General features: G+C 44.5%; 1 protein-coding gene across 3 annotated transcripts in view; it reads left to right on the forward strand.

Moving 5' to 3' along the window:
* SYT2 (synaptotagmin 2) overlaps positions 1-26,091 on the forward strand; it is a 145,098-nt gene that overhangs the window by 39,763 nt on the left and 79,244 nt on the right. For 2 of the 3 annotated variants that reach the window (XM_083444519.1, XM_083444522.1), the window contains exon 2: positions 22,523-22,563. The exons of the other annotated variant lie outside the window; for it this stretch is intronic. The gene's annotated coding sequence lies outside the window, so the exon portion shown is untranslated. The remainder of the gene's footprint in view (positions 1-22,522; positions 22,564-26,091) is intronic. 3 annotated transcript variants of the gene reach the window in all.

The following is a 26,091-nucleotide window of genomic DNA, read 5'->3' on the forward strand; positions in this document are numbered from 1 at the left end:
CAACAGCCCACCTGTCCACTTGCCACAGCCACTAATCACCTGCCCAATTGCCACAGCCAATCACCAGCAGGCCTTGCCACAGCCGCCAATCACCGCTACCAATCTCCTGCTTGTTGCTGCCATTAATCACACGTCCCCCCTCTGCATTCACTATCTGTGTGCAAGACGACACCCAATTGTTGCCTTTTTTTTTTTTTTTAGCAAAAAGCACCGTCTTAGACATGGAAAAATACTGTAATAAAATACTGTAATTCTCAGACGGAGCATGTAGTCAGAGCTCATTCTACAATTCTGTGTCTCCTCTTCCTGAGCCCCACCTTTGCACGTGGTTCAAGATGGTGCACTTCAGGGTTTTACAGACAAAACCAAGTGCTGTATATGCTACAAACTGAGAAAGTCTGCCCAACCCCATGACATGCAGGCTTTCAGCATTTCATAATATTATTGAAATCATTATCTCTTGTTTAGTGATCACCCTAATTATATCTTATTAGTATTCCCATCTGATTCTGCTGGTATAATGCTCAAGTGATGCAGGACTTATCTGTTGAAGATGAATGTGTTCTCTGTAGTGTATCCGACATAGTCATTTGCTTTTCTGGTACACTAAAGTGATTTTATTTTATTTATTTTTTTGCAGGGATTTGTTAATTTATTTTTACCCTGGCAATCAAAGGGCTGTCTTTCTCAACAGGGAATGTTTCCTCTAATAAGCTTTGAAACAGTGGCCTGAGAGTCCACCTTGCGCATCACCCCACAGCTAATGAGCAAGGCTGAATCGCAGGATTTCCTGAGCTTCTCACTGCTGCCCTTTGGGCCAGCTGAACTTTCTGATCAGTTTTTGAAAGCAGCTTGGGAAGAGCGGGGGGGGGGGAATGATTCTGAACAGTGGGGCTCCAACTGTGGGGAGAGTCTCCCTTAAGACATTTGGGGGTCCTGGGTTGGGCCCCCCCAATGAAACAGACAGGGAGAAGATCCTGAGACTGGTTGAGATTTTAACCCACTCATCAGCTGAGACCTCGGGAAGGAATTGCAGGGAAGTAGCTTTTGGCTAAAGAATGGAAGAAACTTCCTTATAGTAAGTGCTGTTGAGGTATACCTCACTTGAGAGTAGAGAGCCATCTATCAGGGGTGGTGTAGTCCTGCATTGCGGATCCTGCACTGTGCAGGATGTTGAGCTGCATCACCACCAAGGGACGTTCCAACATCAATAAGAGAACTGCCAGGCAAACTTGACTGGATTTGTCATAAATTTTCAGCTGGCGCCTGGAAGTGCAAGGGAGTTACGCAAAAAGATGAATGAGCAGCTGTAAAATACTGCTGAATAATGAGTGTGGTGCTCAGGTCAACAATGCTGCTTTGCTGGGCAATGATAATGCCTGCTAGCAGAGTAGATAAAAGGCAGTGGCAGTGAATTTGCTTTAGAGACCAATTTGCACTTAAGTCTCATTCCACTAGCAAAGGCATTGAAATTGCAGCATCTTAATCACACTTTGCCAAGAAGCCTTTACTGTAATATAGCCTCTTTCCAGCCCAACCTTTCACACCCCCAGCAGTAGGCAAGAACAGTACCAATAAAGAAGTGTTCATAATATTGTGAATCTTTTTCCTTGGATCGAGTTTTCAAATTGTTCCCCACCCCACAAACAATGCCCATCACTTGGTAAGATCAGCTCAAACGTTCACAGTCTGAGGTTGTACATTGGGACCTCGGGTTACATACGCTTCAGATTACAGACGCTTCAGTTTACAGACTCAGCTAACCCAGAAATATTACCTCGGGTTAAGAACTTTGCTTCAGGATGAGAACAGAAATTGTGCAGCAGCGGCGCGGCGGCAGCGGGAGGCCCCATTAGCTAAAGTGGTGCTTCAGGTTAAGAACAGTTTCAGGTTAAAAATGGACCTCTGGAACTAATTAAGTTCTTAACCCAAGGTACCACTGTATAGTCCTGTCATACGGCTGTAACACCTCAGCATTCATGTGAGGGGCCAGAGTCGTGTAGCGGTTAGAGTGTCTAATGAGGATCTAGGGTTCAAATTTCCACTCAGCCATGAAGTTTGGTGGGTGACCTTGGACCAGTCACTGACCACAGTTGAGGAACCCCTGGTTTAAAGGATCTGGATAGGTGAGTAAAAATGAAGAGATGCTCCAGCCTGACAAGTTTAGGCACTCCCTTAGTAACTTAAAGCAAAGTCCATCCAATAGGCCCAGTAATTAAGGCCTGAGAACTGCTTTCATGTGGTCCATTGACATGCCACAAACAGTAACATCTACAAAGCAGGAACCATGTGGCTCTGATGGCTGAGTTGGTTCTTTCCAACAACAACATCACACATCTTTGTTAGATCAAGGCATATGTAGTACATTTCACATCTCACCACACTGGGATGTATTTAGAGATGGAAAGTGCTCAAAACACAAAATTGCTCAAATTAAAGTCACATGGCAGGTCAAAAGCAAAACTGAGATGGAGCAACATCCATTGGACATCCCACCAGGTACCAGCCAAGCCCTCACAAATGGTTCCACTAAATATAATGGATCTCTTTCCATCTGCACCAGCTGTTTGGTTACCAGTAGATTGCCATCTTCGTATCCTTCCAAATGACTTTAGGAAAAGGGCAGTGTAACCCGATTTCACAAACTGTCCAAACATGGTGTATGTGAAAATTATTAATGACCATGTGCAGACTACTGTAACTGCTTATCAAAGAGTGTTGTAATTAATTGCTGTTGGAACTTCATTAATCTTGATCTATTACAGACAGTCTGTTTCCTACTCTTTCTTATTCAACAACTGCAGGGAAGGCAGGAGGCAATCAAGTTCATTGCACTTGAGGATAAGCCCTGTAACCTCCTGCAGAGTTTCATTTGCCAAAGGAATTACGTATCTTCTATCAGCCCAGTAGAAAGGACCACAGCACAGAATCTTTTAGATGTGCACCCATCTATGTCTTGTAGATATGGATGCCAAGTGCCTTCTGTTCAAGGGTAGTGTGTCCCATTTAATGGCTTGAAGTGCTGCACTGCCCTGCCGCTGCTGCTGCCGCCGCTGCCACCACAACACATGCTGCTGCCTCTGCCTCCTACACCACCCACTCTGCCACTGCTGCATACCCTGCCACATTCACAGCAGGAATACGAAGGCAGCAGGGCAGGCAGGCTACCCACACCCTTGGGGGCTTCTGTCACCTGAGGCAGCAGCCTTACCCTGCCTAATGGCTGAGCCAGCTCTGATGTAGCTAGAACAGAAGAATGTGATGCGCCAGTTTAGAGTATCACAGCCTTCATCAACCAATGTTGGCTGGGGATTATGGGAGTTGTAGTCCAAAGGACTGGCATATCAGAGTAAGACATGTGTGAAGAAATGCAGGGCTTCTAGTCTAGGCAGGGTCCCCTTCCTTACCTAGCTGCAGTGTTCACACCAGACAGCTTCCATGAACGAGCTCTTCCATTTAGAAGTACCATTGTAGTTTTCCCACAATGCCCCAGAGCAATGCTATGCTGGAAGTATTGTGAGAAATGGGAGGTGGCTCTCAGACCCAGCTGTCTTGCTAGATAGGGTCAGGATGCAGCAATCACCCTAGTAGCTATACCTGGGGTGTCCCTTGCTAAAGCTCGTCCTAGTTCTTAGAGAAGTGAATTATGCTGGGCACATGGATGGTAATGTACAGACCAGTTTGATAATACAATTTCTTTCTGAACATTACCACTGCATGGCACTCTGGGTAGAGATTATGTTCTGTCCCTGTGAAACTATTGCCACGAAAAAAAGCCTTGCTCACAGAAGGGAAGCTTGACCTTGACTAAACAGGCCATTCAGGAGCCAGATCTCACCTGGTTGCCCCTTGGCGAAGTTAATTTGGATCCTTTGCATCTCCAAGTAGGTACTTCCCTGAGTGAGTGGCATGTTTTTATAAATTAAATTATTTTCTTAAAAGCAAAATTTCTATCTCCTAACCACAGCAGGCATCTATCAGATTCTCAGGTGATTAGAGCAAACTAAACACATCACAGCCTGTTGGGGAACCATTGGCTTGGTCTTTTAATTATCCAAACTGCAGGAACTAGAGCAGAATCAATTCCAAGCAATGTAAAGAGGATAATACTTATCAATTTGGAATGTAGTAATCAAATTAAACACAGAGGACCAGACCCTTTGGCTCCTGCCAGTCCAAATAGCTACTTTGATATCAAGTGCACTGATTTATGGGACTGGGAGGAATTGGAACTATGCTAATGAGAAAATCTTGGGGCAGACCTTCACTGTATTTCACTAGAAATTACAGAGGCATTTTTCATGCGCTAACTTACCTATGAGTAGCTCTGTAGGAATGGTTAGTTTAATATTACCTAAAGAATGTGTTTGATGACACCATATCTTACCTGCAAAAAACCAATAGTTTTCAAGCTGTGCTCCTAGGAACACAAGGTTTTTTTTAGGGCAGGTGTGGGGAATCTTTGGCCTGAAGATCACTTGACCATAACCCCCCCCCCTTCTCTCACACATACACCAAATTGTTTGATCTTTAGGTTACACTCTTAGTCAGTGCTTTTTTTCATGGGGTACTGAAGGGTATGCAGTACCTGCACCTCTTTTTGACTGCACCTCTTTTCAAGGGACCCTGAGGGTCATCTAGTCCTACCCCCTGCAATGCAGGAATCTCAATTAGATCATCCATGGCAGATAGCCATCCAAATTCTGCTAAAAAAAAAACACACCCAAGGAAGAAGAGTCCACCACTTCTCGTGGGAGTCCGTTCCACTGTCAAACAGCTCTTAGTGTCAGAAAGTTCTTCTCGATGTTTAGTCAGAGTCTCCTTTCTTGGAACACGAATCCACTGGAAAGACTCACATAAAGGAGATGACACAATTCTGCAAAAAGTTAGCATAGGCTGATTTATATGTATAAGGTGCAAATGTAAATGCAATAACTATCATTTAAACAGAAAAGCAACACATCTCACCGTAATGCAGAAGATGGTAACTAGCTGACTTGTGTTTCTGCTCAGTTTGCTATTCAGCTGCTAATGGTTGGTGGGCACCTTTGAAAACCATCGTCTCCCTTTATTTTGAAACTGGACTTGGATCAGAGAATAGGTGACTATCTTTTGTAAAACAGTATGCTGGTCACTAGTGAGAGATGGAGACATAAAGTTACATTTATGCCTGCGTTTACTTGCTGCTGCATGGAATAACACATGAACCTGACCTTTGGAGTTTTGTAAGTAAAGTATTTAAACTTACTAATGGTGTGGTCTGTTCATTGTAAGAGAGGCAGAAAGGGGTGGAACACAGTAAGCAACTCAGAACAGAATAGTTAAATGCCTAACAGCCTATATTCCTACACTGTATAGCTGCTTGCTGGGGGCTCTCTCTAGCTGGAGAGTGTGTTTAGCCCCGTGTTTTGGATCTAGGAATCCAGCCAAGTCTTTTATTAATTACCTCATTTGGGGTAATCTATTCCCTCCCCCCCACAGTTCATTCTATAGGTTCCAGAAAAAAGTCACTATATCTGGGCCAAGATATGAGCTTCCGGGGAGAGGGGGGGAGTGTTTGAAATGCTTGCATCAAAGATTTGAAAAATATTAGGAGTCTAAACATTCTTCTCCAAATCATATTAATGCAATGTAATTATAATACAATGTAGCAATAGCTCTTGGGAAAACATTTCCTAAAGGCTGGATCCATCCCTGTATGCTTCTGGTGTGTCAGAAAGGGGATGAAGACCCCCCCTCCTTTCCCCATGCCTGGGTGCTGCTGTCCTAAAAAGTTACTTGTTTAAAGGGAAGAAAGAAGAGGTTGAGGTAGGTATAACAATATAATAAAAAATATTATATTATAATATTTTTATTATATTATAATAATATAATAAAAAAAATTATACCTCACCCATCTGGCTGGTTTTCCTCAGCCACTCTGGGTGGCTCCCAACAGAATATTAAAAACACGATAAAACATCAAACATTAAAAACTTCCCTAAACAGGGCTGCCTTCAGATATCTTCTAAAAGTCTGGTAGTTGTTTATTTCCTTGACATTTGATGGGAGGGCAAGCGCCACCACCGAGAAGGCCCTCTGCCTGGTTCCCTGTAACCTCACTTCGTGCAGTGAGGGAACCGCCAGAAGGCCCTCAGTGCTGGACCTCAGTGTCTGGGCAGAACGATGGGCGTGGAGATGCTCCTTCAGGTATACTGGGCCGAAACTGTTTAGGGCTTTAAAGGTCAACACCAACACTTTGAATGGTGCTCAGATACATACCGGGAGCCAATGTAGGTCATTCAGGTAGGTGGGAGTTGGAATTGGTGGGCATCTCAGGGGGATGAAATTTGCTTGGCTTGGAAATAAGTCTTTTTGGGAAGCAGCTTGGTTTATTTTTTGAGCCATTCATTCTCATCCGGAAATATCTATTCTATTTGCACATTCAGATAGATATCTTCAGATGTGGGGCTTTAATCGATGTGGATGCGTGCAAAAGAGGTTATGTCTGCCTGTCAAAGACTGCATGCGTTGATTCAAGGGGGACGGAGGGTCATGTGTGTAGAGCTTCCTATAGGAGGTGGGAAAAATGAGGAAAGTTGAAGCTTTGCGCTCTGTGACAACATAATAAATTGAGCAAGTATAATCCCATTCTAGCTTCCTCTACCACCTGCCTTCTTTGAAGTTTCATTTCTAATTGGGCCCAGCTTGGAATTCTAGCACAGTCCCAAATGGAGTTGATGAGAAACCAAATGCTCTCTACCATAACAACAACAACAACAATTATAAACTGATCATTAACTGGAGATAACAGTCTTGTCTGGGGGTGGGGGATGCTCTTGGCTGGAAGAAGGGCAACAAAGAAGAAGGGGAAAATGCCAGTGCCTAGTCTATCAATCTCTCCCAAGGCATTTGGATATTAATGAAAGCTATTATTTTAAATGTAATTTTACCCTAAACATAGTTTTATCATAAGAAGCCCCCTATTGTTCTACTGAGAGGCACAGAACCCCACTGGGTTGAAATATAGCACAGCAGATTTTTTAAGAGAATAGTGCAAATATAAGCCTCAAAAGGAACATTTTCATTTTATTGAATGTTCCTAGGTAGATGGATTAGGTTAGGTTTTTTTATATATATAAAAACAAAAACAAAACACCTGTAAGCAGAAAAATGTAACCGTAGCATCAAAGGTTCTAGCTTGGCCTTCTCCCTGACATGCTACATTTCTTTGTGCAAACAGGCTTTTTGAGGATGACATATAAAATGCTCTTCTCCCTCCTGCAGCGTGAAGTTGTATGGTCCTAGGAAGGCTGCACCAGCTCCAGAACCACTGGATCATACATTGAAGATAGTACAGTCTACCTTACTTTACAGCATCAGCAGCTTTCCCAGTTAGTGACTTGTGACACTGATGTGGCAGCCCCTATAATCCTAGTACCCAGGATAATCCTCTTCCTAGCCTAGCCTAGTGCCAATTTTTGCGTCAGCCCAGCTAACCTGCCAAAAAAGGAAAGGAGAAACGCAATTTGTTTGTATTGGCTGGCACCACTTGTGCAATGCTGTAACATGCTACAAAACTGCCACTCTGCTGAATCCCAACTCCCACCAGTTCCAGCCAGCATGGCCACTGGTAAGGGTTATGGGGACTGCAGTCCAGCAATCTCTGGAGTGGCCGTACGTTCCCTATCCCTGTGACAGAGAATGAGAGGTTGGGATTTTCCAGTTCTCTGGGGTGAAAGCAGAGCATGCTATAAGATTACATGAACAACAGGTCATTTATTTGTAACAGCCCCCAGTAGCAGAGCTGCCATTATAACACCACAGATTTCTGACTTTCCCCTCAGATTTATTTCATTTACCTCTTGTTATGTTGCCATGTCTTTATATTAGATTCAGGACAATAAAGGCTCTAAGTGTGGTGGTAATTCAAGCAGCCTCTGTGAGCTTCATAAAGCACATGGAGGTGAAGAGCACAGCTAATTCATAGCTGCTCTGGGAATCATTTATTTTCTCAATGGCAGCTGGAAAGCCACAGATAAGTTTAACAAAAGTACATGGGCTTTGGCGTAGATGTTTTCAGATATTCAGGGACAGTAGCTGCCCTTAGATTGTTAGCTGCGTCCTATCTAAACAAGACGGATCTGTGAACTGGGTGTGTGTGTGTGTGTGTGTGTGTGTGTATCATTATGGACCGGACACTATTTTGCAGGTTGAATTCAATTTTGCAAACTATAAATACTGGAATGATCTCTCTAGGCTTGTTTCTGAAAGGGAGTGCATAATGAGTAGGAAAATATTCAGATTCTAGTTTTTGTTCTTGCTGCCATCTCTGTGGCATGGATAAAGTTGGAATCATTTTAAGAGACAACCATTGTTTCTGATGAAGACTATGCTGTGCCTCCCATATCCAGATGGAGTATTTGTAGACCGGCCACATCTCCAAGCCATACAAGCGGACCGAGGGCATACCAACCTCATAGATCAGGAGCAAGGAAAGAAGTTCAAACATCCCCAGTCATATACCTCTGGGCCATAGATCTTCATCTCTCTTTGTAATAGTTCCCTTCTTTCTACATTACATTGTCCCCCAAGGAGTGCAGAAGAGTATTTGAAGATGCCATTCTGTACTGAAGCTGTGTCAGCTGAGGGGTTATACTGGATGTGACAGAAGGCCCACTATGCCAACAGAATGCAAAATGCACTACTGCTGGGGGAAAGCACACAAGAAACACGGCCCTTTTACAGCAGCTGAACACTCCGCCAGCAGAGCTATTCTGCTGACAATGATGCATGGGCAGAACAGCTGAAATGGGAGCAGAGTAATGGGCAGGACGTGGGTGGCACAGGGGGAAGCACACGTATGCCGTGTCCTATAGCCCTTCAATCCACAGCCACAACCCCATTGACAGGGCAACTTTGCACCAGTCTCAGGCTCCTGGCAACCAAATCTCAGAGTACCGCTCTCCCATCAAACTAGCTTTTACTCATTTCCAGTTTCAGGCTACCACAACACAGGCTGCAACAAAAGGGGGGGAGAGAAACCAATAAACTCTTTGAAAATTGGCAACAGTGCCACGAGCGGATCTGATCTCAACAGCTGCCCCATAATGAATTGGAACATGAAAAACCGTCTTCTAAAACTTGCGTTCTATTAAAATTTTTATTGCATGTTTTTGTGGTTGTGATTTTACTATTTTAATGGTTGTGTTTTGTTTTAATTGTGAAATTTTGTAATCCATTCTAGGATCATTGAGTGAAGGGCAGGCTATTACTACTACTACTACTACTACTACTACTACTACTATGGCTAATATTATTACTCATTTTGTAGGCACCACTGAATTCCGTTTTTCAGCTGTTGCTACAGCACACTCCTCCGCTCAGCTGTGTGATCTCGGACTGCATGTGAGGAATTGCTTGTTTGAAAATCCCCTCCTGTGTCAAAATTTCTCTGTATGTGGAAAATGTACCCACCAGGGAGAACGAGCCTTTCTCGTACTATAACAGCAGTCACATTAATAATGTGGCTAGTGATTAATGCCCAGTCCTGTATTCCAGATAGCCCTATGAAGGAACTTAATAATGCATATGGCTTAAAATTAAAGTGCCGAAACATATTCTCTTTGATTTAGTGTTGCAATTATAGAATGTTAGAAGTTATCCATAGTATAGTCTGATCTATATATTTGTTTAAGAAGTTATGTTACTGACAAAGGAAGTGAGGGGAACATTATATCAAATGTGTAACATATGCACGCACGCACGCACGCACGCATGCGCGCGCGCGCACACACACACACACACAAACACAAAATGATTTTAGGAGGACTTTAAACCAGGACTACTGAGTGGTAGGAACTTTTGACTAATGGAGATATAGAAATGCAACTGCAATGCATAGCAATGGTGAAGCCATTTTGAATCTAAGGCATCCATCTTGGATTCAAACTGACATCAGATCAAAAAGGATATATATCACAAGGTAAACAAGTCAAAGGGCCAATAGATGTGAACTAATCCCACATCATATCTACTTCACAATATACCAGGGCACCCTATGGACACTAATGAACATGTGTGTGTGTGTGTGTGTGTGTGTGTGTGTGTGTGAAAGAGAGAGAGAGAAAAGTCTATCCCTACATAGGTGCTCATTAGACCACCTGAAAGGGCTTTTTCTCTTGGCCTGTTCAAAACTTGCAGCTATTTCTCCATGCAACTTTCAAATTCTGAAGCTAGAATTTCAAGGCTGTTGGGGAAAATATCTCCAGTCATCAAGAACAATTAACAGTCTTTTGTCAAGTCACTTACTGCCCACCAAGGAAATATCAACTTTTATACCTGACTATTAGAAAGCAATCAGCTTAACAAAGGATGGTTTCCTGGCAGCTGAAACAGTATGTTGTAACCTGCAAAGCGGAAAGCACATACCGTATTTTTCGCTCCATAGGATGCACTTTTTCTCTCTTAGAAACTAAGGGGGAAAGTCTGTGCGTCCTATGGAGTGAATGCAGGAGGGAGGCAGGCAGGAAAAGCCCCCACAAGCTGCACACAAGCTTCGCGCGGCTCTTACAGGCTTTTCTGACTGCGTCAGTCCCTTCTCCCTCCTCATAGAAAAGCCCGCAGGAGCTGCGCGAAGCTTGTGTGCGGCTCCTTAAAGGGTGTGCAGCTCCTATGGGCTTTTGCGGGAGGTGGAGGAATTGCCATACCCTCCAACCGGGAGAGGCTGTGCACGGCTAAAGAGGAAGCCAAGGCAGCGAGCGGGATGGATTGCGCTCACTGCCTTGGCTTCTTTAGCCAGGCTGGAGAGGTTTAGCTCCCGACTGGAGAGGTTGCGCAGCTATGGCAGAAGCCAAGACAGCCAGTGGGATGGATCCCGCTCGCTGTCTTGGCTTCTTTGCTCTTTGGGGCTGGGGGGAGAACCCAGGCTTCCCCCGCAGCCCCGAGAAGCTCTGGGAGGAGCCGACAGGCTGAATTCCCCCCCCCTTGATTTCACCTTCTAAAAACTAGGTGCATCTTGTGGTCTCTGGTACGTCCTATAGGGCGAAAAATACGGTACCTGTCTTTCTTTTACTGACCACTGAAAGTTGGTGGTGTGTGGTGCAGGGCAACTTCAGGTTGGGAGGTAGAGTCTTAAACATCTGGAAGCTATCAGGTTAGTGAAGTGATGGGGTGAGGTCCCTATCCCTGGGGTCAAAGCAACTGACCAAGAACAAGGGTGGATGTCCTTTCACTGGAGCTTGTTTGCTTAATTGCAGTTAAGATTGCTTTCTCAGTAGGTGCTCTAATTCAAGAAGAATGGCTTGCACTGAAATTCTCTGGCACAAGGGGTGGTATTCAGCTAAGATTTACTCTGTTGATGTTAGCCTCACTTAGTCATTAATTTCAGTGGGTTTGCTCTGAGTAAAACACAGTTGACTGCCACCCTTTGTGGAGTTTTGTTCCCCGTGTATTTCCTTCTATATTATTATATTATATTATATTATATTATATTATATTATATTATTTATTGCATTCACATCCCATTTTTTTCAACGAGGATCACAAGGTGGTGTGCACCGCTCCCTTTCCTAACTGAATCCCCATCACAATTCTGTGAAGCAGGTTAGGCTAAGAGGCAGTGATTGGCCCAAGGTCGCCCAGTTGGCTTCATCCTAGTCCTACACTCAAGCCACTACACTACACTTGCTCTGCTCTATTTGACTTATTAGATTCCTTTAATATTCAGAGGTTAATCATTCAACACTCCTGATTGCAGTTCTGTCTTTGCTTCTTTTAGTTTCTCATCCAGCTAGCACTACCCTTTCTGGGCCTCTGGACACATTGACAAACTGGAGAAATCGAACAGGGGTACCACACACACAACACAACCAAGCATACACTGCCACTGATTCCATCAGCTACACTAAGACGCTCCTTTGAAGTATTATTTTGGCAAGCAGAAGGTGCCAGGGGACCAGTGGGCACCATGTTGGTGACTACTCTTTTTCTTGCTTGGTCCAATCTTCTTACATATCCTGTCTACTAGAGATTTTGGACGTGAACGTGTTGGTTTTGGGTTTTTTGGTGCAGCATCTAGAATATTTTAAGCACTTTAAAAATAAATAATAGGTTGCACAATAAGCAGAATGAGGAGTGCTAATGCCCTGAAGCTGAATCAGACCTTGTCACTGGGAAAGACATCTGTGGCTCCTCGTTTACCACTGTAATGCTGCACAGCCACCTTCTGTGGGGACATTCCCAGAAAAGTCTTTAAGTAGCCAACAGTTCAGTAATAGCAGCAATCCCAGTGGACCAGTTTGTTCACTTAGTGTCAGGACTATCTGCCTTTAGTGACCAGCACCCAGGGAGAGAGATGGCGAAGAATAAGTGGCAGAGAACAAGGGAAAGAAAGAGAGAAAAAACAGAATGGAAGAAGAATGATGGGATTCTTCTCTTCTCTTTTTATTTTCACAGTTTGCTCTTTTCATTCCAACAGTTGCTCCTGATAATTCCAGTTTAAGGAGAATGGTCAAGAGCGACAAATCTTGAGTGGCTAATGTAACAAAACAAATCCTTTTTCTGACAGGACACGAAAATTCTCAGTGGATGGGTAAACATCCAAAGACAAGTTACAAGCTCACAATTTGGGCACACAAAGTAAGTCATTAATGACTGACTGTATCATCAAACAAACACACAGCAGCTATGCAAGCATCAGAGGCACTGGATGCTTCAAGCAGCCTGTGTTGCATCTTAAACCACAGCATTTCATTTACGCTTGAGCAAATAGCCCCATTCCTCTTTGGCCCCAACTTAGCTCAGCGTTGGATGCTTTAGCATTAAGCTTCTTGGCAAGTGTGGTTTACCCCTCACAGAGCTATAAATCCCACCATCCTTAAAAACGACAGTTCCCAGGATTCTTTAGGGGAAGCCATATGTTTAAATGTATAGTGTGGATTTCGCCTTTGTTTCAGGTCTTAAAAGTCAAGCTGTCTACATTTTAAAGGTTCAAGCAATGAAACATAATGCATTACAGTGTTTCTGTGCCTCTGTTCCTGCCTAGAATACCAAGTCCAAATACAGTGGTACCTCAGGTTAACTACTTAATTCGTTCCAGAGGTCCGTACTTAACCTGAAACTATTCTTAACCTGAAGCACCACTTTGGCTAATGGAGCCTCCTGCTGCTGCTGCGCTGCCGGAGCATGATTTCTGTTCTCATCCTGAAGCAAAGTTCTTAACCTGAAGCACTATTTCTGGGTTAGCGGAGTCTGTAACCGGAAGCATATGTAACCCGAGGTACCACTGTACCAAATAACAAATCCCTTATCCATGTTGTCTGTCATGCTTTTAAACATCTACATTAAATGGCTGAAGTCATCTAGGATTTTGGGGAAAGGGTGTCATCGACATGCTGACGACACACAGTCCTAGCTCTCTTTTACATCTGTTTCAGGGAGATGGTGGAAGTGCTAGATCAGTGCTTGGGATAAAAAATGAACTGGATAAAGGGCCAATAAACTGAGGCTTGGTCCTGACAAGATGGAAGTACTATTGGTGGGTGATTTGTGTTCAGTCTCCCTGTTAAGTTGTGGGTGAACATATCAGACAACACAGCGATTCTTCAAACAGCTTTTGTTTATTCACAGGCCAGAACACAACTGAACTGAAGGGTTCAGCCAGCCTGCTTATATAGAGCTCCACTAGAAAGCAACAGTAACCATTTTCTATAACTATCCAATCACTGAACGTCACTTTCGATCCCTTATTTGCATATGTGGACCTGAACTATCTACAGTATCCCCCTGCTGGCCCAGGGTGAGAACTTCAGTACATAACACTCCCCTAACAGCATTGCACTCACCCTAAGGGATCCTAATGGACTGAGGCTGGTGCACCAACTGAGATTCCTCCTGGACATAAATAAGTTGGTCAATAGTTATCCATGCACTGGAAACCTCAAATACTGCAATGCGCTGTATGAGAATACTGTGTGGTTGTATGAGAGGCAGCCTTTGAAGGCTGCAGTGAGTATACTAACACAGCTGCTAGGGTAATAAGGCACAAATACAAGATGGGTGACACCTGGCTTGAGAGCAGTACATGTGAAAAGGATCTAGGAGTCTTGGTTGACCACAAACTTGACATGAGCCAACAGTGTGACGCGGCAGCTAAAAAAGCCAATGCAATTCTGGGCTGCATCAATAGGAGTATAGCGTCTAGATCAAGGGAAGTTATAGTGCCACTGTATTCTGCTCTGGTCAGACCTCACCTGGAGTACTGTGTCCAGTTCTGGGCACCACAGTTCAAGAAGGACATTGACAAACTGGAACGTGTCCAGAGGAGGGCAACCAAAATGGTCAAAGGCCTGGAAACGATGCCTTATGAGGAACGGCTAAGGGAGCTGGGCATGTTTAGCCTGGATGATAGGGGTGATATGATAGCCATGTTCAAATATATAAAAGGATGTCACATAGAGGAGGGAGAAAGGTTGTTTTCTGCTGCTCCAGAGAAGCGGACACGGAGCAATGGATCCAAACTACAAGAAAGAAGATTCCACCTAAACATTAGGAAGAACTTCCTGACAGTAAGAGCTGTTCGACAGTGGAATTTGCTGCCAAGGTGTGTGGTGGAGTCTCCTTCTTTGGAGGTCTTTAAGCAGAGGCTTGACAACCATATGTCAGGAGTGCTCTGATGGTGTTTCCTGCTTGGCAGGGGGTTGGACTCGATGACCCTTGTGGTCTCTTCCAACTCTATGATTCTATGATTCTATAACTGGAGATTCTTTGGGGGGACATGTTTCACCAGACCATTCAGAGTCCCATTCAAAATGCTGGTGATGATCCTTACCATACATGGCTTGGGTCCTGGGGACCTGAAGAAGGTATGCAATTCTGCTTTCAAATCCCACTGGCTGTCCTTGGGCTAGCTGCCAGTTTTCAGTCTGGCAACATGGACTCCCTCCTCCTGCATGAATTTGGCTACCCAACCACACGCAACATCTCTTCATTCCACCATCTTTGGAGGATGCTTAGTGGGACACAAGTGATAAGACCCGCTCTGTTATTAGGCAGAGTGAGGCAACCACCTCAGGAGGAAGCCTTGGGTGGGGAAGTGATGGTAACCCCCAGGTGTTCCTTCTGAACCCCCAAGCATTATTCTCTGTTGGAGGGCAGGGCTGTGACTGCAACATGGCCTGCTCTGTATCCTCAAACCTAGCCTGCTGCCCCCAAGTGGGGTGCTGGGGTATCCACATGTGTAAGTAAATAAATGGTGAGATGAAAATGGTCACTTGAATGGCTTCCCAGTCTGTACAACACTTTCAAGTCATTCTCCTTTATTGATGTGCCAAAAAAACACACCCAAAACAGTAAAAAAAACATTTTGCCATTATTTCAGGACATCCTTTTTGCACCAGAGAAAGGCAGCTATGGGTCTGACTGTGCTGGCAGTGCGTTTATTATGTGTGAGAGAAAAAACCTTTTGTTACCATTGTCAAAAGACTTTTCAAAGTCTGTACGCTTTCTGTTTACCTGTCTCGGTATTTTTGGCTGACTTTTGAAGCTGCTGTATACTAAGTGAGGTGTATGATTCTAGCCCACTGCTGTCTTACTGTGACTGATCAGTTGTTCTCCCCGGTCTTGGGTGGAAGCCTTTTCCAACCTGGCTGCTGTCCTTTAACTCAGAGATAAGGAACCTGTGGCTCCCCAATTCAAATATTGCTGAAGTAAGACTCCCATTATCCCTGATTATTAGCCATGCTGGCTGGGGCTGATGGCAGTCAGAGTCAGACAATGTCTGGAGGGCCATAGGTTCCACATTCATGCTTTTATGGGAGATACCAGAATACATTTGTCAAGAAAACAGATGTACTGTGCATCTGTGTGACAGGCAGGCTGGAGAGGGCATACGGCAGCACCATAGCCAATAGGAGGCACTGCTGGTCCATGGTGGGGTAGTAGTTAGAGTATTGTACATGGACGTGGGAGATCAGGTTTCAAATCACCGCTCAGTATGAAGCTTAGTGGGTGATGTTGGACCAGTCACTGCTTCTCAGCCTAATCTACCTCATAGGGTTGTTGTGGGGTTTAAATTATGAGGGAAGGAACCATGTACACAGCACTGAGCTTCTTGGAGAAAAGGTGGAACATAAATATAATAGATGGATAGACAGATGATAGATAGATAGATAGATGCCATAATTCACCACATAATGGTTGCAGATTTTATGCCATTCTCACAAAAGGAGGGTGTGACCATTATGCAGTGAATTACAGGGGTGGAAGCAGAGGAAAGGGTTGTCTTGGACCAGCGGTGGAGGTGGTCGCTTGCCCACTGCTTCCCCTTCTTGGCTGGGATGTCCCGGGGTGCAAGCCCAAGGCGACGGCAGCAGCAACAGCAGCCAACTTGCTTCCTCCAGCTACGATACCTCCGCTCAGGGCTGGCAAGTCAATGAAGGCCCAGACTCCAGCTCTCACTGCCTCAGGAGCCACCAGGAGCCCCCCCCCCATGCCGACTCCCAGCTCACCTGACTCTAGGAGAGGCAGCTGCACTGGACCCCCATGCAGCGCCAGGAAACACCCAAGGCGGCCTGGGAGCTCATGGCTGAGACGGAGACGTGCAAGGGGTCTTGGATGTTTATCTTTTTTAAAAGGTGGCTGGGGGAGGAAAGGAAGGGGCCCAAGGCCTGGCGGAATCTCAGAAGTTGCCACACGACGATTATGCAATGGAAGCTAATCGTCCAGTTTTTTGAGTGACAAAACAGAGTGCAACTACTAAGCAATGGTGACGATTATGCAGTGAATTGCGGTAGATGGATGCATGCATGCCCTGGAGAGCAAATGTTTGCAAAACAGAGCCTGCTGTAGTCATATATGTGTGACTCAAGCATGCCCTCTTTGCGTTGCATTGTGAGACCAGTTCTCTGGAATTCTCTCCCTTTAAAGCTGAAGCAAGCCCCAACGCTGTAGGGTTTGTGATGTACATTTGAAAATCATTTTCTTATGGAAATACCCTATTTTATTTCCACAGTTTTTAATTATTGGTTTTTATTTTTTTAAAGCTGTTTTGTGATCTGTATTCTGTATTACATCCTGCATCTGTTCTTCACTTTTATGCTGGTTTATTCTTTAGCTGGACTGCATTCCATGCTTTTATATCTTATTGCCAGATGGAGTTGTTTTTTAAAAAATTAGGGATTGCAAGCTGCTTTGTGGAGGAAGTTCCTCAAAAAGAAGAGCATACATTTTTCCCCAATAAAAACATAACATCAATGTAGGCTCCCCAGCATGATTTTGGACCCTGGTGGTGCATTGCAGCAGGTTCCCTGCTGGAGACATTTGTTCTTCAACATGTGGGAAATGGTATGGTAAGCAACTGGGATCCACTTGAGAAGGCGGGGCTAACAAGTGCATTTCCACTCTCCCTCTCATTGGCCCTTCCTCATGGGCCCTCGCAGTAACTACACTTGCTATTTCCCCAATTGCCACCTTATTTTAGTTGGCTTCACTTCTCCCTTCCTTTGCTTGATATCCAAAAGTGCTGAATGACTGGTTTATACAAATAAAAATAAAATTCTGACAAAAGCCATGTGACTCCACTCGACAGACAAAAAGGCAGAGAAGCTGAGAGTTCTTCTCTCTGAGCTGGAGGTAACTTCAGCTCACATAAAACCCTTGCCAGCAAGAGGTTCCATAGCCGGATGTGACTTAATGATACCTCAATTGCATTTTCATCCCTGGATCCCAAGGAGCTTTAGTTCTGATTCTGCCAAGCCCGTTAACTATCAGCCTAACGGCAAGGTGTGGGCTGCCGCTGCCACCGATCTGGGCTTATGGTGGAACTGGGAGGCCATTCGATGAAGATGAAGAGGCAGAGGCACAAACTCCTTACCTCAATTGCTTCCCTAAACCTGCAGCAGCCGCCGTGGTGATCCATCTTCTCCCTGTGATTAGCACATAAATTACCTCCAGTGGTCTGAAACACTTCAATTATTCAGAGTAGTTTTAGCATCCTCTGTAAAGAGTGAGCGAAGAAGGAATAAAGAGAGGCAAGTCAAAAAGACCAAGAGAACCCAGGAGGAACCCACTTATCAAAGGACGTGATGACCTCTCGGGCTGCACAGCTTCTGATTCTTCTCATGCTGAGCCCTCTTTGAATTTGTCCTCTGAGGTCATTTCTGCACAGGGAATTGTCTGGATCTCAGACATGCACCTTCCCTGCGCACCATTTGTGGCAAGCTGTGTGGCAGTTATGCACACAATCTGCCAGGATCCCAAACCTGACAAACAAGGAGAATCTCATGTTGGTTTGCCCAAGGTACATGGCTGCAGGAACATTGTACGTGTGGGAAAGCCCACGCCACATCATAATTCTGCCACTTCCTGGTAAGCAGTTCCTGTGTTCTTCCTTGCATATGGGGACAGCCAGTGTGCACAGAGCAGCACATGAATGTGAAAGAGAGATAATGAAGAAGTCGTTGCTCAGTCTTGCCTTGCAAAGAAATTGAAGGTTGGAACCCTGAGGTAACTAGGCACAACCTCCTGGGAAGCTACACCTCCTTCAATAGTTCTCAAGAGCAAAAGTCCTGGTCAATCTAAAGAATCATGGGATAAATTATGGTGTGGCACCACTCCAGATGTTGTTGGACAACAACTTCCATCACCCCTGACCACTGGCCATCCTGGCTGGGTTTGATGGTACCGTATTTTTCGCCCCATAGGACGCACCGGCCCATAGGACGCACCTAGTTTTTTGGGGGGAATTTATTTTCCCCCCCCCAGCCGCTTGTGGGGCCGGCAGCGGGGAGAAGCGCTCTTCTCCCCGCCGCCAGCCTTCAGACCAGGTCCGGGGACAGCGGTAAGGCGCGCTGCGCCTCCCCGCTGTCCCCCGAGCTTGCAGGGCTGGCAGCAGGGAGAAGCACACGTCTCTCCATTGCCAGCCTCCAAACCACATCGGGAGACAGCGGGATGGCAGCGTTCTGCCTCCCTGCTGTCCCCCGAGCTTGTGGGGCTGGGGCTCTCCTGAAGCCTGGAGAGCGAGAGGGGTCCTATAGGGCGAAAAATATGGCAGTTGTATCCTAACAACAGATGGGCGGTCACTGGTTATCTCCCCTTGCTTTGCAGCCTGGCTCTCCACGCATTTACTCAAAAGAACCAGTGTGGTGCAATGGTTATGGGAGACCAGGATTCAAATCCCTGCTCAGTCATGAAGCTCACTTGAGCCTCTCTGCCTAACCTACCTCACAGGGTTGTTGTGGGGATTCAGCGAGGAGGGGTGGAATCATGTATGCCACCTTGAGATGCTTGTTGAAAAGGATAGAATAGAAATGCAATAAAAAAAATATATAAGTCCCACTGACTTCAGTCTGGTCTATCACCACATAAATGTGCATAGCATTTAATTTAATTGCGCTCATTAAGCAGTTAAAAGTTTGCTGCCCCGTTTAGCAAAGGCTCAGCAATGTATAGCATGTTTGTTCCCGCAGGACGGAGGATAGGCTGGGGCAGTTTCTGTGTTTTAACAATTTTTTGTTTTTTATATCTCCATAGGACTGCCCGAGCAGCTGCAGTCATGTTTGTGCTACTTCTTAAGATATTCAGGTGATGGATTGGAAGGAACTGAGGTGGATGGGGGGGGGTTATGCATTGAAATTAATAATAAATAAAGTAGCGCACTGACTAGCAGACCAAGGAAATTGTCAGAGCGCGCACACACACACCAAGGATATGCTGAGCGTGCTGTTCTCTGGCGGACTGGGTACATTGGAGGCTGCCATGCTGATCAAGCATATTTCTGAAACCAAGGCAGCTGTTGACCAGCCCGAGGTCACATTGCAGCTCATGGTGGGAAGTGCTGGCAACACTGGACACAAAAATTGGGGCATGGGTGGGCATTGATGAGGCAAGCACATTTTGAGGGGATGGGGAAAACATTCCCATTGATTTAGATTTAGTTGACTTTCAAGTCAATGTGCTTAAGATTGCAGCCATTTTTAAAGCTCCAGTTTAAAGCTCTGGGGCAGCCAGGTTTGAATTCCTGCTAAGGAACTAAGCTTACTGGGTGACCATGGGAAAGGCAGTATCTTTCAGACTAAACTAGTAAGGATACAATAAGAGAACTGTGTATAAGCCACCATGAGCTACTTGGAGAAAAGTCAGGGAACAAATATGTAGAAAAATGATCTCCACATTACTCAATTTTTGTGTCACTTCCAATTCAGTTAGCTCATTAACAAAGATATTCTCTGGATGCTTCCAGGGTTCCTGTATTAATTTGGGTCCAGCTATTCAAAAGCTCCTGAGCAGCATTCCACCCCCCTTCCTTACTGCATTACCTCATTTCTTTCTATATCTGACCCAGATTGCTTCCTGCAGTTGAAGAATCAGGTTGCCTTTGATTGACCTGGAAACAATCATGAGTTAGCAGCTTTGCTTCTTCCTTCAGCCCCCCTAAAAACACCCTGAATCTTAATCTGTTGTGCATTTTCATCCAAATATTTTCAGCCTTTCTTTCACACACACTACAATAGCTCTGTGCAGTTCTGCTAAATTCAGTGTGCCAATTTGTGCACCCAGGAGATTTGACCTCATACTTTCCAGCCAAGGCAGAGCCCATTGGGACTTATATTGATGGAGTGTGCAGCAGGTGTAGTTATTTTGTGTAGCTGTCACAGATATCTAGCTGGACATCAAACTAGTGGAGACCAATTACTGAAGCTTTGCAGCAGGTCTGTTAGAGTCTCCAAGCCAAAGCAGTGTTCTAAACACACATACTTGATGGCATCAATATATGTGGGGCTTATTTGAAAGTCTAAATGTTAAGATTTGTATATGTGCTGTAAGCCTCCCAGAGTGGCTGGGGAAACTCAGCCAGAAGGGTGGGATATAAATAAAAAAATTATTATTAATTATAAGGTTTGACACATATAAGCAGATTCATCAGAGAACTAGTTTCCCTCTAAATTAATTGCCTTATTCTATATTGGCATCTTAGTATTTTCTAGTTACCAGAGGGTTTGTCATCTAGATGGTATTTAAAATATGGGTCTTATGGCCTAGAGAACATCAGCATGTTCGGGATGGTTTGAAGTATCTGCATCCAAAGCAAGAACAGGGAACATCCAGATGTGGCCTTACAGTTGTTGTTGGACTCGATAACTCCCATCAGCCCCAGCTGGTGAGGGACCAATGGTCAGGGATGATGGGAGTTATAATCCAACATCAGCAGGGCCACAAGTTCCCCATCCCTGATCTAAAATAACAACAAGAACAACAACTTATCTGTCAGCTGAAAGACTAACAGATTGGTTTTAGCTTAAGCTTTCATGAACTGCAGTCCATTAATGCACCTGATTTGGTTTGCTTGCAAACCAAAGAATTCATCCTGATCCCATATATGGCAGAAAACTGGTGCTAGTGCCCAAACCATATTGACCAACAATACAATGTAGGTACTGTTCTCCAAACACACTGGCACCTTCATAGTTGCCTTTGACTGGACTTAACCGTCCAGGGGTCCTTTACCTTTACCTTTTCCCACATACCTCTGCTTTGGCATTAAAGGAAGAGGTATGACCATGAGGTTGGACCACCTAATCTCATCTTGGTATGCCTGCAATGCCACTGTGATACTAACTGCAATACTAACAGCCATTTCCCTTAGATTCCACACAATAAAAACGCTGCAGAAATTGTGGTTGTTTCATCAAGTTGGGAGCAAAACCATCAGCGTGTAGCTCAGATGAAGCCATGGGGCAGCAATCAGAAAAGCTCTGAACAACCAAATACAAATCAGCCACTGATGAGTGTGGGCATGGAGTTAAAGGGGAAGAATGCAAGGATTATTCTTGAGGGGGGAGAGGTCGAATTAAGAAAGAGTATCTTTGTGCAACAGGTGATCACCTCAACCCTCATATGGTGTGTGTATGTGTACACACACACACACATGGGGCCTGCCCCCCCCATTTGCTCTACTCCACTGGCCCAACATCAGGCACATTCTTCATCATCGCTCTGCAGGAAGCCTGCAGAGAAAGAATGGATTTCTGTAGATTATAGCAGCTCCCCTTCCTCAGACTGCAAGTCTTCTCTGCTGCAGTGGGAAGAGGCCAGCATCGCCCTGCTCCCCAACCCACATATTAGGCAAGCCAGGTCGGCCTCCTCATCCAACCAAACACTAAGAAACTGACTTGGCATGCAGTAGCTGAGGGCTGGCAGGCAGAGGAACTTCCTTCTTTTGGGGAAGGGCCAATAGAGTGCACAGTAGAGTCCCCCACATCTGGCTTATGCCTCTCTCGCATTCCTTCACCTAACCAGAATCACAGAAAAAGGCATCCCCCCCCCCAACTAAGACCTTTTCTGAATGCAACAGTGACACCATTTTAGAACATACATGACACTGTAAAACCAAGGTTATTACTTCTATGGAAAGCATGCCTTCGATGATTAGGTTGGTTTTGTTTCCACAAATAATTTTTTTTAATTGCACATATCTGCTTTTGTCTGCTTGCTTGGGAGCTGAAGCTGACTTTATTTTTATTTATAAAATTATGCTTACTTACAGGCCATTCAAATTGTGATCCAGGCACTGAGACCAGCCTGCTGGTGAGTACCCACTCTTCTTACTCTAGAATCTCATTCTGAGTGTTCGTGGTTCCATGGCTGCACTATCACAATAAATAGGAGGATGTGTCTGTGAGGAAGGCACACTGACATGTCTGTGCTGTTTTATTGAACCTGTGGAGGGACCATATGAAAGAGGCATTTTCCTCTGCCCCCAGCATAAGTATCTCATTATGAAAGTGCATACTCATTAAAATATCATCCATAATTGAAAGCATATTTTTCCTTAAACCTCCAGGCAGCACCCTTACCATATTCCCAAACTTCTTGGATTTAATTAAAAAGAAATCTTACCTCCTTTAAAACTTGTTTGAGCTAGGTTATGTTGAGATCAGTTTCTCATCTCATCAGTTTCTCATGGAGTTTTTAGGTACCATACATAGAAGTTTTATCAGGCTGGCTCTTCAGGACAGTTTGTTGGAGAGCAGCAGGAAATGTGTGGACCTCAGGACTAGGAGTGGGGAAGAATGAGGGAAACTGTAGAAGAACATCAGTATATCCCACTTGGTGAAAAAGTGATGTTTGTATTTTGAAGGCCTATTTAAACAATACAGTTTTTGGAAGATCCCTAAAAAGAGGCAAGGGTGGTTAAAGCACATTTAACACACAATTCAGTGCACTCGGCTTCCCGCAAAGAATCATGGGAATTGTAATTCATGATCACAGAGCTACAAACCCCACTAGCTTGTTCTGAGAGAGCACCAACACTGTAGCTTACAAATGCCCAGGCATGAACAGATTATATGAATATACTAATATATTTCTTCACCAGGTTATTACGTAGACTGGTATAATATGTGATTTAGCTTCCACCATTTCCCTATGCAGGCAATTACACTGGATCAAGAACAGGGAAACTGTGACCCTCCAGATGTTGTTGGGCTGCAAATCCCAACACCCTGTCCATTGCCCAACCACATCTGGAGGGCCGCAGGTTCACCATTTCTGCCCTAAACAATGCTTTTTTATTACATGCACACACATTTCTAGTCATCTGCCTTTCCTCTTCATTTGTATTGTCATCCTGTTGAATATTTTCAGACAGCTGTTTTTTATTCAAGGGACATGGGTGGCACTGTGGTCTAAACCACAGAGCCCTAGGGCTTGCCGATCAGAAGGTCAGCAGTTTGAATCCCTGTGACAGAGTGAGCTCCCGTTGTTCGGTCCCAGCTCCTGACCACCTAGCAGTTCAAAAGCATGTCAAGTGCAAGTAGATAAATAGGTACCATTTACTAACATTGTACTGGATAACATATCACGGCTTTCCTTGTAACTTAATTATCTGACGCAAAGGTAGATCCAGACCCCAAAACTCCTCTCTGAAGCGTTTCCTTCATCCTAGACAACAGCTCAGCTCAGCTCTTTAACTCTTGCTTTGTTATGGTAATGTCGCAAAACTGGGATATGAAGCCAGGCTGCCTATCATTGTTGGAGCAGGAAGAGCAGCCTCAGCTAATGCTTTTGGAGAAAAGAGGGAGGCTCAAGCTCCACTCACACTTATATGGGAGCAAGCCCCTTTGAATGCACTGGGGTTTGCTTCTGTGTAATGATTTATAGGCTCCAACAGCACATGAAAGCTTTTTTTGCTGGGAGGAGCGGCTGCTGGATTCTATAAAAGAGGCAATAGCTGTGAAACCTACTGATTTATAGACATGAAGAAGAGAGGAAAGCAAACCCTTTCTGAGAGTGGAGTTGGAAAATATTTTTATGCCATATGTGGCTGCAGATGGGGGACTAATAATAATAATAATAATAATAATAATTATTATTATTTATATCTACCCCGCACATCTGGCTGGGTTTCCCCAGCCACTCTGGGTGGCTTCCAACAGAAGATCAAAAACACATTAAAACATCAGTCATTAAAAACTCCCCTAAACAGGGCCTGTTTTGTTTAGGCTTTAGCCAGTTTTGTTTAGGCTTTAAAGGTGATCCCAAGTACTTCCTTGAACAAGGTTCAGAGACAAATAAGAAGCCAAGGCAGTATTCCCAAGTATTCTGTTTAGGTGGGCTGGGGAGATCCTATGCATCAGCTGTAGCTTCCAAGATTGTCCTCGGGGGTACATAAACTAATTCAAATGTCAGATTAAAGTTACATGTCAGTGGGAATATCTGAATCAGGGTAGCATGTGATTTAGAAGCTGAAGCTGTGGTTGGAATCAAAAGGAACACACATGGTTAGGGATGTGATAGGGTTAGGGATGCAGTGCATTATATTTGCCGTTGACACAGCTGCTCAGTCACAGAAAAGGAAGCTGAGTCCCTCCATTTCCTGATTGCCTGTCCCCTTTCCTTTGATCTTGAGGCCCTCTATGTACAACAGAAACTCTTTCTGCAAGAACCCATATAACTTCAAATCACCAGATTGGGATCCAGGAGCTAGGTTTGGGCTAGAGGCCATGATCACCCCAAAGAGAAAGGCATTAAAAGTGGGGGAGGGGATGCGGTTATCATACACCACCCTGCAGAGCCACAGGCAAGACGTACAGGCAAGCCACAGGTGGAAGTACTAAGAATTACATAGGAATGTAAGATGATCCTGCCGGATCAGACCAGTGGTGTATCTGATCCAGAATCCTGTTCTCACAGTGACTAACCAGATGACTGTGGGAAGCCTGGAATCTGGTGCCACTATGCAGGTTGATGGAGTGGAATATGATTCCACCTAGAGTCAGCAAACTCTGCTTTTAGCTCCAAAGACTTCCACATCACCGGCATCTCAGGATCTAACTCCCATATGCTAATAGCAGCATACTCTGTCAGACATGCAAAGCAGCCTCTAGGGTTTGTAGAGCTGACTATACCAGTTGGTGCTAGATCTTGCCATACTAAAACAATCACCATCATTAACCTCCCCACCCACCTGCCCTATAAGCAGCTTTGTTTGTTTTCTCTTTGTTTTCCTCTGCATCTTACCATCACACAGCCTGGTGTGCCATTTGGCTTCCTGAAAATCCCAGCTTTTGGGTAGGCAGTGATGTGATAAAATATGTTAGGCAGATGATCTTTTCCTACAGAGACGAACCATAAATGATGACAAAGAAGACAGAACACATTCCCAGAGTGAGCATTTAGTTATATTTATTGGCTCATCCATTTAAGGCCAAGCAAAAGCAGGGAGGCTTGAATTCTGTCTCAGAAAAAGGCACTCAGTCATCTGCAACAGTCTTACTCTAATTTCCCATGTAAATGCCATCACAGTAGCACACGGAGCAGGGCAAGGCATCATTAATTTCAGAAACTCTCTTGCTTGAAGAGTCAAGGCAGTACTGAACATGAGAAAACAAAGCTCTGAATTAAGGTCTTCCATATTAACAGGCTCCCAAACACCAAGATTGAAAAACCCAATAAAAGACATTTTATTTGTAAATATTATTATTTATTTAAAGCATTTTTTTTTACCCTGCTCTTCACGTAAAAAGGCTATTGGAGCAGCTAACAAAAATCTAATCTAAAGAAACACAACACGCAAGGAAAGGGGATTGGGAGAGAGGAGGAAAAATATTGCTA

Source organism: Podarcis tiliguerta, assembly GCF_965153285.1.
Source record: "Podarcis tiliguerta genome assembly, chromosome: 6".
NCBI lineage: Eukaryota > Metazoa > Chordata > Lepidosauria > Squamata > Lacertidae > Podarcis > Podarcis tiliguerta.